Here is a 13,136-nt window from a genome sequence, read left to right as displayed (position 1 = left end):
AAAAATGCATTCATTCAGTCTTATTAAATTCAGCTATTTACAAAAATAAAAAAATAAAAAAATAAAAAAAAAATAATAATAATAATAATAATACTCTATACTAAGCCATGTCTGCATCTCTGTAGGAGTTGAGGCTGAGCTCAAGGGAAATGTGAGAGCCACCGCCATAACCGCTACCTCCCTCGGAAGTAGTCTTCATGATGCCCAAGATGTCCTCACCATGCATGGGGAACAATGGAAGGGTTTCAATCTCCTGGTGATCTCCTCCTCGTTGTTGCAGGGATGTTTGTCCTCCTGTTGTGCCAAAAGAGTTGTACTGGTATTAGTGTTGAAGTGTGAGGAAGAATATGAAACAAAATTTAAATCAAGAAATCCTTCATTACCAGTAGAATCGGTGGAACCAAAGTTGAGATTAATGGATCTACCATCATCAGTAGAACTAGTGGACCCAAAATTGATGTCAATGGATCCACCAGCTGGCCCAAAATTGATGTCGATGGATCCACCAGCACCAGTAGAACCAGTGGACCCAAAATTGAGATCAATGGATCCACCAGTACCAGGAGAACTAGTTCCCATGGGCACTTGAGCAGCCTGATTGCACCTCTTCATCTGCTTCTCTCGAGCCCTGACATTCTGGAACCAAAAATAAATGTTCTTGCCCTCAACATGTCCATACTGGTTCAGCTGGAGACAGATCTCGTGAATATGCTCTGTAGTTGGGCGCTTAACTCCCTTGTCGTAGTAAAGATCCTTGAGGATCCTTATTTGATCTGGAGTAGGAACCCACCTGGCACGGCTTCGCCAGAAATCTGTGTTGGCACTACTCCCGGCTGCTTGGTTGTTTCCTCCATCCTCGATTTGTTGCTGGGTTTGTAGCTCCATCAGTTGCAGAGTTCGTGGTTCCATGGTGATGGGTTGAGGGGATGTGAAGATCGAAGAGTAAAGTTGTCAAGTGTTTGAAGGAGTTGTTGTTAAAGGGATTAAGGATGATGATGGTGTGTTGGAGATCTGAAAGTTCAGAGGAAAGATGAGATTGAATCAACTAGATGGGAGAGAAGATCAGAAGAGAAGGATTGAATCGAAGAAGAAATATTTTGAGTTTTGAAAGAAGAGGAAAAGCTGAAGAGTTGGGAGAGAGGGGCTGGAACTCAGGAGAGATTTTCGTTCCTTTGGAGTGAACAGTTGCGCCCTCAGAATGCACCTATTTATAGAGCGAGGTGAGCAGATCTCCACCGTTGGATGGACGATTCCTGTGATTCATTCTACGCGTTGGATTAAAGTCGCCCTGAAACCCGGAAAAGTTGTTGGCGCGTGGAGAGCGTGTAAGGGGACCGAGGGAATCTCGAGGCGCTGTGGCAGACAGCTGTAGCCGAAAGCAGATTTGACTGCCGTAAATCACGGAAGGGATAAGCCGTGACACAAGTGGGCCGTACTTGGGCCTGTCTCGGATCAAGGCATCACTGTAGCTGTGGGTGGAGGCCTGATGGGCCGAGTTTCAGAAACAGTTTTGGACATGATGGGCCGAGTTTCTGAAACAGTTTTGGATGAGTTGGGCTGGGTTTCTGCAACAGTCTTGGATGTTTTGTGCCGAATTGTTGAAACAGTTGAAACAGTTGGTTTAAATAAAAGGATTGGTATGGATAATAACGTGAGCAGCCGTGCTCGAGTGGTTGAGTGTAAAGTTCGTGTACAAGAGGTCTGAGGTTCGAACCTCGCCTCTCGTTTATTTTTATTATGTTCGTTTATGACATAATAAGTATAAAATTTGTACACATTATATTAAGCACAGCTTGTGCTCCAGTGGTTGGGGACAAAGGTTTCGTGCAGCAAGTTAAGGTTTCGAACCTTGCCTCCCCCGTTTTTTTTTATTTATGTCACTCCATCAGAACCCTCCTCCGAAGGCTGAAACCAGCAAGAAGGCTGCCACTCGCCCGCATACCGCTCCTCCAAAGGAGTAAATGGAGGTACAAGTCTAGGCTGAAAGACTTTAAACATTAAGCGCTGCATGGGAGGCAACCCATTTCAACCGTAGCTGTGGAGGAGCCATCAACGCAGATTTGCTCTCTTAAACTCTATCTCCTCTATTACTATTTTCTGATTGTATCTTTGTTATTTGCGTTTTTAGTTTTTGTTTTTAGGTTTTCTTGAGTTAATCATTCCATTCACATGATAATTGTTCATTGCATGCTCTAACTTGTTTAACATTGAGGACAATGTATGATTTAAGTGTGGGGGGAAGGATTAATGCTTGTAGTTAGTTTTTGTCATAAAAAGAAAAAAAAAAAAAAAAAAAAAAAAATCGAAAAATGTCAGAAAAATAAAAAATTTTCGTTGCTTTTGTTTTTGTTTTGAGTCTTAGGATGCCTTTCAACTGTCTGGGATGATTCTATATCTCTGAAATCATGACTAAAAGAGGATCACAACATTGAGATGATTTTAACATGGTATTCTTTGGTTAATTGAGATATATGAAAAATGTATGCACTTGTAGTGGATATGGATTGCATGACCTTGGTACAGAATATGAGCATGTTAAGATGAGTTGTGATTCATAAAATCTATGTGAGATAATTGAACCATGTCCCTTTTTCTTGGAGTGAAATGAAAAATATATTCTTAATTTCTTGGCGATGTTTTGATGATCTCATTATTCTTTCATCTTGATTGACTGCTTGCCATAGATTAAGTTTAATTGACTAGAGAATGCTAGAATTCGCTCTTGTGCTTGTTGAGACGTGATATCAATACATGGCCCTGATTCTGGAAGGGATAGAGGTTCTCTAGGAATTACCACCATTGCCAAATAAACTTGTGTCCCCATTTGTGCCCGTCGTGGGACCCCCCTAGATAAGCCCCTTTGAGCCTACTTTGAGCCTTTTCGTTCATCACCCTTAAAATCCTTAACCATGAAGCTTAGTATAGTTACAACCCTACCCTTTGTTCTAAGGACTTAGTGGAGCTATCTTTTGAGACATACTACATGGGTTTGGTGCTAAGGATGAAGATTGAGAAGAGGTGAAAGTTCAAGTGTGGGGATAGACTTGTCCATAAAGAAAAAGATATGTTGAAGCCGTGAAAAATGAAAAGAAAAGAGAAAAATTGTGTACGGCTAAAAAGAAAAAGAAAAAAAATATATATATATGTTTATGGACTTTCATCCCCCATACTTAGTGATTTTGGAGTTTGCTTTGAATTGAAGGCCCACTACAGAAAAATTTGGCCTTTGTCCATTTCACTAGAGTTCAAGGGAAGTTTATATTGAAGATTGGGCCCAACATGAAGACATTTGGCCCTCTTATATTACCTCTATGGGGAAGTGACGTTTTTGCAATGCCTTGGTGAAATATTTCGAGATCTCTACATTCATATGAGCTCTAATAGGTTTTTAGGACACTTTGATAATCCTTACCTTTCATTTCTTTAAACCTTGAGCCTTAGCCCCATTACAACCTTTGAGAGGACCTTCTTGATCCTTAAGATGGGACAGCCTTTGATGTGGAGATGAGTTACAAGAGTTGAACCTATGGCTTGGGTCCATTCGTGCAAGTAGTTGATATCCTTCATGAGATCTTTTGAAAAAAAAAAATTATATTCACAAAGTGCTTTTCGTTTCTTATATATGTGAGCTATTTGACTGCCTTAAAATATGTTCTCTCACATATAAATGAGTGATTATAAGCTTTTAAGCATTGCCTTGATCTGAGAGAAGAAAAAGTGGATATACCTTGTGAGGATATGAATCATACTTGTCTGAAGCATGCTAAGCTAAACCCCAATCACCATTATTACAACCAAGTCCTACTTGTGTATGTGTGGATCATATGTTTTAATTAACTCTCGAATGCTTAACATTGATTCTTGGTTGAGTGCTAATCTTGGTGTTGTGAAAGTAAGAGATTTCTGAGACAATATGTTAAAGGGCAATAGAGGTCTTTGTGATGTCAACATCTTGGTCTTTGTCTTTGAATTTACTCTTTTATGTGTGACGTTTTTTTTTTTCTTTGTGTTTTGCTTTGTGTTTTACGTTTTTGGTTTCTTTGAGTCTTTGTGTTTTTGTTTCCATACTTAGTCATTTTTTTCGTTGGTTTCTTTGTTTTGTGTCATAGTCTTTTTGGTTTGTTAGTTTTTGATTTTGCTAAGGGACTAGCAAAAGCTAAGTGTGGGGGAATTTGATAGGAGCATTTTAATGTGGTATTTTAATAGTTAATTCCTCACATTTTGCTTAGTTAATTCCTTAACGAATCGATTTTTAACTCAATTTCTATTTTCTTACGTACATTGGAGTAAATGATGGTGAAATGAGCATTAGGTCCACACTTACCTATAAATGGTGGAGAAAAATGGAAATGTACTAAGATGTCAATTTTACACATTTTCCTACTCCGGCTAGGAAAAACCAAGCCAAGCAAGGAAGAAGGAGCGGCCGCCGGACCAAATGAACTTCAAATGAGCTGAAACTTTCTAGATCCATTCTAGACATCCTAAGGATCGTTTCTTATGAAGAGTGCCAGAGCTAGAATTGAGCGGAAGGCCTTCAAACAGTCAGCCCAATTTCCTGCAGAAGCAAAACTGGAAAACTGGACCTGTAAGAGGTCCAGCAGCATTTTCGGCCCAACCACATGGAATAAAAATATGAAATTTTACCAGGGTGATCTACACTCATAATGGAACATTTTTTATGAAGAGGTCATAGTGAAATTGGGAATGCTTGTTGGAGAAATAATTGAAGGAATAAAGGGGCAGAAACTGATCTAAAAACAGCTCAACATCACATGTTCATGTTTCCTACCCACATGAAGAAAGCTAGATGCTTTTCTCTTTTTCCTTGGATATATTTTTCTGCTCCAATAGATCATCATCACTTCCATACTTCTGCACATTCATGCCTTGCTTTCATTTCATCATTACTCCATCTTTTCCATATTTTACAAACCACTTTCATTATTTTTCTTCCATTTATCATTTCACTCTTCTTTTTCATCCCTATATAAACACCTTCTCCTCTCACTCTAAAAACATTCCTTCATCCATTTCATCTTCTTTGTCTCTCCATTTCCATTCCATTTTTCTCTCCATTCTCTAGTTGCAAAATTCTGCGTTTTCAAGTAAGAAGAAGAAGAAGAAGAAGGAGCCGGGAATATCATATCCTCCATCGTCCACCTTGAAGGCTTGCTTCCAAGATTCAAGATTTCAACGTTTCAAGCACTCCATCTCCATCTCCAACTCACGGTGTAATTCATTCTTTTTCCTTATTTAATTTCGTAGGAATTTGTTTCTAGTTAACAATAACATTAAGGGCAAAGTTTAAGCCCAATTTCTATGTTTGAATAAAAATTGTGATTTCTTTATGTTGATTTTTATGTTGCTTATGTGAGATTGCTTAATTGATTTTGGATTATGGAAAACTTTTATATGTATGTGTTCTTTGATGGCCAACTTAGGATATATGCATGTAATTGGTGCTAGATTTAAGTAGTAAAGGCTTTGGACAAAAGTCGAAATCAATTAAGGAGGATTGCAAATAGATGGACTTTTTCATACTAGGTTGTGCACTTTGGTTGACATCCTTTCTTTGTTCTTCATGCATTGAATGTGTTCTTGATTTGCTAGTTTTCTAGACTATGATTGCATGTTCAATAGGTTTAATTTAGGTGCTTTCACTTAGATTAAATATTCAAGGAAAGTAAAATATGGGAAATCATTTGCTTCGAATGTTTCACATGGTCAACTTATTTCTCATGACATAGATAATCAACTATAGGAATTGTAATTGGATTTCATTCATATGATTGTAGTTTTGATCTTTGTTTCTTGTGTTCCACCCTTGTATATGTATTTTTACACTTTCTTTATTTCATTTAATTTTAATTCCAATTCTATAATCTCAAAACCCCCCCTTTTTATATTAACTTGTATATATTTTTATTCTTTATTTTATTTTTGTACATAATACTTTTTACTTTATTATTTTAATTCTTTATTTGTTTTTTTGACAATGACAGGTGTACCCTCAATCCCCGGAATAGAACGATCCCTATTTGCTTATACTACTAACGATGTTTTCAGGGTTAAATTATGCGCTTGCTTTGAGCGTATCACAATCTCACATAAGCAACATAAAAATCAACATAAAGAAATCACAATTTTTATTCAAACATAGAAATTGGGCTTAAACTTTGCCCTTAATGTTATTGTTAACTAGAAACAAATTCCTACGAAATTAAATAAGGAAAAAGAATGAATTACACCGTGAGTTGGAGATGGAGATGGAGTGCTTGAAACGTTGAAATCTTGAATCTTGGAAGCAAGCCTTCAAGGTGGACGATGGAGGATATGACATTCCCGGCTCCTTCTTCTTCTTCTTCTTCTTACTTGAAAACGCAGAATTTTGTAACTAGAGAATGAAGAGAAAAATGGAATGGAAATGGAGAGACAAAGAAGATGAAATGGATGAAGGAATGTGTTTAGAGTGAGAGGAGAAGGTGTTTATATAGGGAAGAAAAAGAAGAGTGAAATGATAAATGGAAGAAAAATAATGAAAGTGGTTTGTAAAATATGGAAAAGATGGAGTAATGATGAAATGAAAGCAAGGCATGAATGTGCAGAAGTATGGAAGTGATGATGATCTATTGGAGCAGAAAAATATATCCAAGGAAAAAGAGAAAAGCATCTAGCTTTCTTCATGTGGGTAGGAAACATGAACATGTGAATATTGAGCTGGTTTTAGGTCAATTTCTGCCCCTTTATTCCTTCAATTATTTCTCCAACAGGAATTCATTTTTGGCTCTTGACTTCTTCATATGAAATGATCTACCATGAGTGTAGATCATTTTGGTAAAATTTCAGAATTTATTTCCATGCCTTTGGGCCAGAATCTCTGCTGGACTCCTTACGGGTCCAGTTTTCCAGTTTTGCTTCTGCAGGAAATTGGGCTAACTGTTTGAAGGCCTTCCGCTCAATTCTAGCTCTGGCACTCTTCATAAGAAACGATCCTTAGGATATCTAGAATGGATCTGGAAAGTTTCAGCTTATTTGGAGTTCATTTGGTCAGGCGGCCGCTCCTTCTTCCTTGCTTGGCTTGGTTTCTCCTAGCCGGAGTAGGAAAATGTGTAAAATTGACCTTTTAGTACATTTCCATTTTTTCTCCATCATTTATAGGTAAGTGTGGACCTAATGCTCATTTCACCATCATTTACTCCAATGTACCTAAGAAAATAGAAATTGAGTTAAAAATCGATTCGTTAAGGAATTAACTAAGCAAAATGTGAGGAATTAACTATTAAAATACCACATTAAAATGCTCCTATCAAATTCCCCCACACTTAGCTTTTGTTAGTCCCTTAGCAAAATCAAAAACTAACAAACCAAAAAGACTATGACACAAAACAAAGAAACCAACGAAAAAAATGACTAAGTATGGAAACAAAAACACAAAGACTCAAAGAAACCAAAAACGTAAAACACAAAGCAAAACACAAAGAAAAAAAAACGTCACACATAAAAGAGTAAATTCAAAGACAAAGACCATGATGTTGACATCACAAAGACCTCTATTGCCCTTTAACATATTGTCTCAGAAATCTCATACTTTCAAGTCACCAAGATTAGCACTTAACCAAGAATCACATCATCAAGATATTCAAGAGCTAATTACAAAATATAATCCACATATAAGCATGTAAGACTTGGGAGTAAACAATGGTGGTGAGTGGAGCTCAACATATTTCAAACAAGTCATGATTCAAACCTCACATGGATATATCACTCTTTCTTCTCTCAGATTCAAGGCTCATGCTTAAAAGCTTATAATCACTCAATTATATGTGAGAGAAAATATTTTGAGGCAATCAAATAGCTCACATATATAAGAAACAAAAAGCACTTTGTGAATATAATTTTTTTTTAAAAGATCTCATGAAAGATATCAACTACTTGCACGAATGGACCCAAGCCATATGTTCAACTCTTGTAACTCATCTCCACATCAAAGGCTGTCCCATCTTAAGGATCAAGAAGGTCTTCTCAAAGGTTGTAATGGGGCTAAGGCTCAAGGTTTTAAGAAATAAAAGGGTAAGGAATTTTTAACAAAGTATCCTAAAAACCTAGCAGAGCTCATGTTGATGTAGAGAGACTTCTAGAAATCCACCAAGGCATAACGTCATACCCATGAGGCTTTATAAAAGGGCTTAATGTCTTCATCTTCATTCTAAACTCCCTTTGATTCTAGTGAATTGGACAAAGACCAAATTTTTCGATAGTGGGCCTTCAATTCAAAACAATCTCCAAACTCACCAAGTATGGGGGACTAAAATCCATAAACATTCTTTTTTTTTTTTTTTTTTCACGGCAATACATACATATTTTTTTTTTTTTTTCATGGACAAGTCTACCCCCACACTTGAATTTTCACCTCTTCTCAATCCTTGTCACCATCATGTAGTAAGTCTCAAAAGATAGCTCCACTAAGTTTTTAGAACAAAGGGTAGGATTATAACTATACTAAGGTTCAGGGGTTAAGGATTTTTAGGGTGATGAAAGAAAAGGCTTAATGTAGGCTCAAAGGGGTTTATCTAAGGGGGTCCCACGACGGGCACAAATAGGGACACAGGCTTATTTGGCAATGGTGGTAGTTCCTAGGTGCCTCTATCCTTTCCAGAATCAGGGCCATGTATTGACAAAACGTCTCAACAAGCACAAGAGCGAATTCTAGCATTCTCTAGTCCATTAAACTTAATCTATGGCATGTAATCAATCAAGATGAAAGAATAATGAGATCAACAGAATCATCGCCAAGAAAATAAGAGTATAATTCATTTTTTTTTTTTTTCCATTAATCACTCAACAAAGAAAGGGCACATGGCTCAAATTCTCACAAGGGTTATTATGAATCATAACTTATCATCCACATGTTCATATTCTGTACCAAAGTTACGCATGCACCATATCTACTACACATTCATATGCTTTTCATAAATCATAATTAACCAAAGAATATCATCAAATATTATCCCAATCTTGTAATCCTCTTTTAGCCTTAATTTCAGAGATATAAGCTCATCCTAGACAGTTAAAAGGGCATCCTATGACTCAAAAATAAAAACAAAGGACTAAGACTCAATAAATAAAATCAACGAAATTTTTTTAATTTTTGACATTTTTCGATTTGTATTTTCCAATATATATGACTCAAAATAAAAGACTCAAATATAAATCCCTTCCCCCACACTTAAATATTGCATTGTCCTCAATGTAATCAATCATAAGCATGCAATGAAACAAATAAGCATAGATAGAAGACATTTATGAAAATAAATCCTAAAATAAAAACAAAAGAGAAAAAATTAAAAAATAAAAAGAAATAGGGAAAGAGAAAGCAAATCTGATTATATTCTGAATTGGGTTGCCTCCCAAGCAGCTACTTCTGAATTGGGTTGCCTCCCAAGCAGCGCTTGAGTTTAACGTCTTGCAGCCAGACGGTACCTACATTAAATAAAGTTAGTAACTTAATATTAACAAAGAAATACAAAAAAAATAAACAAGTAACTATGAATTACAAACTACAAGTATAATTAACAAGTATTTTGTACATAAGACACAAGTTAAGTACACAAGTGAGTATAAAACGTAAAAAGTATTTTTACAAGTATAAAGTGTGAAACAACAAAATAATTTACACGTAAAGAGTATGCACAAGTATTTCTTTTGTTATAAACATTATTGATATCAAATCTAATTCCAAGCGGTAAATCAAGTGGACGTGCGGCCCAAGTATAGTCGTCTAGACACAAAGTCCCTCCTACATCCGTTGGGCAACCTTACTGAAATGGCCAGGTAGGGGAGGGTGAACACGAGAGGAAAAATCCATTTTGGCATGAGCTAAGCCCATTTATAAGCACTTCTGGATTCAAAAACCCGTCATGAACGTTATCCCCTTCCTAGACACCATCTCACATAGGATATTCTTACTAGGATGTAAAAGGTTCTAAGTGTGTTAGACAGTTCAATGAATGTTAATAAAGGCCGCCCTCAACCTTAAGGGACCTGAACTAGGTACCAATAAGGGGTTTAGGCCAATATTAATAAACACGACTTCACCTATTCCTTCTTTAATTTACAACTCACAATTAAACTCGTATTCAACAAAAAAAAACAACCTAGTTAATTTAAACTAAGTATCAAACAGTTTATATACAATAATTAAAAACAAAAACAAGTGATTTTTCAATTCCCCGGCAACGGCGCCAAAAATTGATACGCTCAAAGCAAGCGCATAATTTAACCCTGAAAACATCGTTAGTAGTATAAGCAAATAGGGATCGTTCTATTCCGGGGATTGAGGGTACACCTGTCATTGTCAAAAAACAAATAAAGAATTAAAATAATAAAGTAAAAAGTATTATGTACAAAAATAAAATAAAGAATAAAAATATATACAAGTTAATATAAAAAGGGGGGTTTTGAGATTATAGAATTGGAATTAAAATTAAATGAAATAAAGAAAGTGTAAAAACACATATACAAGGGTGGAACACAAGAAACAAAGATCAAAACTACAATCATATGAATGAAATCCAATTACAATTCCTATAGTTGATTATCTATGTCATGAGAAATAAGTTGACCATGTGAAACATTCGAAGCAAATGATTTCCCATATTTTACTTTCCTTGAATATTTAATCTAAGTGAAAGCACCTAAATTAAACCTATTGAACATGCAATCATAGTCTAGAAAACTAGCTAATCAAGAACACATTCAATGCATGAAGAACAAAGAAAGGATGTCAACCAAAGTGCACAACCTAGTATGAAAAAGTCCATCTATTTGCAATCCTCCTTAATTGATTTCGACTTTTGTCCAAAGCCTTTACTACTTAAATCTAGCACCAATTACATGCATATATCCTAAGTTGGCCATCAAAGAACACATACATATAAAAGTTTTCCATAATCCAAAATCAATTAAGCAATCTCACATAAGCAACATAAAAATCAACATAAAGAAATCACAATTTTTATTCAAACATAGAAATTGGGCTTAAACTTTGCCCTTAATGTTATTGTTAACTAGAAACAAATTCCTACGAAATTAAATAAGGAAAAAGAATGAATTACACCGTGAGTTGGAGATGGAGATGGAGTGCTTGAAACGTTGAAATCTTGAATCTTGGAAGCAAGCCTTCAAGGTGGACGATGGAGGATATGACATTCCCGGCTCCTTCTTCTTCTTCTTCTTCTTACTTGAAAACGCAGAATTTTGCAACTAGAGAATGAAGAGAAAAATGGAATGGAAATGGAGAGACAAAGAAGATGAAATGGATGAAGGAATGTGTTTAGAGTGAGAGGAGAAGGTGTTTATATAGGGAAGAAAAAGAAGAGTGAAATGATAAATGGAAGAAAAATAATGAAAGTGGTTTGTAAAATATGGAAAAGATGGAGTAATGATGAAATGAAAGCAAGGCATGAATGTGCAGAAGTATGGAAGTGATGATGATCTATTGGAGCAGAAAAATATATCCAAGGAAAAAGAGAAAAGCATCTAGCTTTCTTCATGTGGGTAGGAAACATGAACATGTGAATATTGAGCTGGTTTTAGGTCAATTTCTGCCCCTTTATTCCTTCAATTATTTCTCCAACAGGAATTCATTTTTGGCTCTTGACTTCTTCATATGAAATGATCTACCATGAGTGTAGATCATTTTGGTAAAATTTCAGAATTTATTTCCATGCCTTTGGGCCAGAATCTCTGCTGGACTCCTTACGGGTCCAGTTTTCCAGTTTTGCTTCTGCAGGAAATTGGGCTAACTGTTTGAAGGCCTTCCGCTCAATTCTAGCTCTGGCACTCTTCATAAGAAACGATCCTTAGGATATCTAGAATGGATCTGGAAAGTTTCAGCTCATTTGGAGTTCATTTGGTCAGGCGGCCGCTCCTTCTTCCTTGCTTGGCTTGGTTTCTCCTAGCCGGAGTAGGAAAATGTGTAAAATTGACCTTTTAGTACATTTCCATTTTTTCTCCATCATTTATAGGTAAGTGTGGACCTAATGCTCATTTCACCATCATTTACTCCAATGTACCTAAGAAAATAGAAATTGAGTTAAAAATCGATTCGTTAAGGAATTAACTAAGCAAAATGTGAGGAATTAACTATTAAAATACCACATTAAAATGCTCCTATCAAATGTTTCTTACCACAGTCTCTCAACAGACCATGGTAGCTGGTGTGAGAGCCAAGGTTTAATTCCAACAAGCTTACAGGACTAAGAAGGCTGCTTTAAGCCTACTTAAGAAGTCAATGAATGAGCACTATGTAAGGGTTCAGGATTATTTAAAGGAGCTTAAAAGGGTTGATCCAAAGACCACTGTTGATATCAAGTGTGATTTCAACAACCCTAGTTAGTGTACATACACAATAGTGACAATACCTGCCATCCATAATCAGCACTCATACTTAACCATTTCACCTTGTCGGAATGGCTTCAACAATGTAACCTCTGGAAACATAGCAAGACAACCTCCACCGGCAAGCCAACTCCAGGCCGAAATATGCAATGACGCGCCGACACGCGCCACCCAAAGTTGTCTCTGCAGAAAGGACCAAAACTCAGCAAACTGAAGTATATCAGTCCCATATCGAAAACAAGAGTGAGGTAACTCACTATATCACCTATAAAATGTCCATTTCTCTCTCTTCATTCATTACACATTCAATAGCTGTTTACTGCTATATTTGTCAATACAAGTACATCGTTTAACTTTAGCATCGGAGGAGCGAAGACCGCCAACCGCGGTATCCCCTCTTGATGTCGTTGTATTTCTCTTGACAGATTAGCGGGATTTCATGAACTCCATACATATCGGAAGATTGGATCATTATCCATGTTATCGGAAGCCGACATCACATGGCGGTATTCTGAGCATTAACAGTTAGCTTCCTGTTTTTAAGAGAATATATATCTGCTTAGGGGCAATGCAAAGAGGATTCAAGGCTGGTTGTAGACCAATTTTGGTACTAAATGGATGCCACTTAAAGAGTGCATATGAAGAACAATTGTTGACAGCACTGGGGTTGGATCTAAACAACACAACATATGTGTTGGCTTATGCTATGGTAGAGATGGAGTCCAAGGATTTAT

At 36.4% G+C, this 13,136-nt stretch overlaps 2 long non-coding RNA genes across 2 annotated transcripts; one reads left to right on the top strand and one right to left on the bottom strand.

The window, feature by feature from the left end:
* Positions 1 to 53: 53 nt before the first annotated feature.
* Positions 54 to 7,648, top strand: LOC133738730 (uncharacterized). The gene is made up of 2 exons (XR_009860251.1): positions 54 to 5,234; positions 6,006 to 7,648. It is a non-coding gene; the product is annotated as an uncharacterized LOC133738730 (long non-coding RNA).
* LOC133738731 (uncharacterized) lies at positions 6,127 to 12,177 on the bottom strand. The gene is made up of 2 exons (XR_009860252.1): positions 11,118 to 12,177; positions 6,127 to 10,348 (listed from the first exon to the last, which is right to left on the bottom strand). It is a non-coding gene; the product is annotated as an uncharacterized LOC133738731 (long non-coding RNA).
* Between the last annotated feature and the right edge of the window lie 959 nt (positions 12,178 to 13,136).

This window comes from Rosa rugosa, chromosome 3 (genome assembly GCF_958449725.1).
Source record: "Rosa rugosa chromosome 3, drRosRugo1.1, whole genome shotgun sequence".
In the NCBI taxonomy this organism is placed as follows: domain Eukaryota; kingdom Viridiplantae; phylum Streptophyta; class Magnoliopsida; order Rosales; family Rosaceae; genus Rosa; species Rosa rugosa.
Note: the sequence above shows the minus strand (reverse complement) of the source record. Positions and strands in the feature narration are given on the sequence as shown.